The sequence below is a fragment of the Sapajus apella genome, unplaced genomic scaffold, assembly GCF_009761245.1.
Source record: "Sapajus apella isolate SASKATOON/1434 unplaced genomic scaffold, GSC_monkey_1.0 scaffold144, whole genome shotgun sequence".
Taxonomy (NCBI): domain Eukaryota; kingdom Metazoa; phylum Chordata; class Mammalia; order Primates; family Cebidae; genus Sapajus; species Sapajus apella.
In genome coordinates, this window is record NW_022437084.1 from 977,280 (window position 1) to 977,839 (window position 560).

Here is a 560-nt window from a genome sequence, read left to right on the forward strand (position 1 = left end):
TAATAGCCATAAAAAGAAAAGTGAGGGCAAAATTTAAAAAAAGTTAGAACGCTGTTGACTTTGGAGGGAGGCATGGGTTGTTACTGGGGAAGCCATGTGCAGGAGATTCTGAAATATTGTGTATGTTTCATTTTTTGACCTATATGACTACCTTAAAATGAATGTTAACATCTACTTCTGAAACTATTCAGAAACTCGCTTTTTTTTTTCCTGTTCTGATGAGTAATGTGCCCATGTTGTAACAAGGAATGAGGGAGGCACATCTTATACATGAGCCTGAAAACCCAGTCCTCGCACTTAACGAACTACAAAAGGATCTAGAAAGTAGCTTTTCAAGCAGTAAATGAATATGCAGTTTGTGGTATTGTTTTAATTAAATTGCATCATCAACTTTGACCAAAGCTTCTCAAAGAGGAAGTAATCCTTTCTTTGTGTTAGTTTCTATTCGTGAGGAAGGAAGCTTTAATAACTTGGCAATATCACTAACACAGGAACTTTTGCCGGCAAAGTGAGCATCTATTTAGTACCAGAACTGTGCAGTAAGGTGAAAAGAGAAAAAA

At 36.4% G+C, this 560-nt stretch overlaps 1 non-coding gene across 1 annotated transcript; it reads right to left on the reverse strand.

Annotated features, from left to right (window-relative positions):
• Positions 1-212: 212 nt before the first annotated feature.
• On the reverse strand, positions 213-317 carry LOC116540861. The gene has a single exon (XR_004264613.1). It is a non-coding gene; the product is annotated as a small nucleolar RNA U13 (small nucleolar RNA).
• Between the last annotated feature and the right edge of the window lie 243 nt (positions 318-560).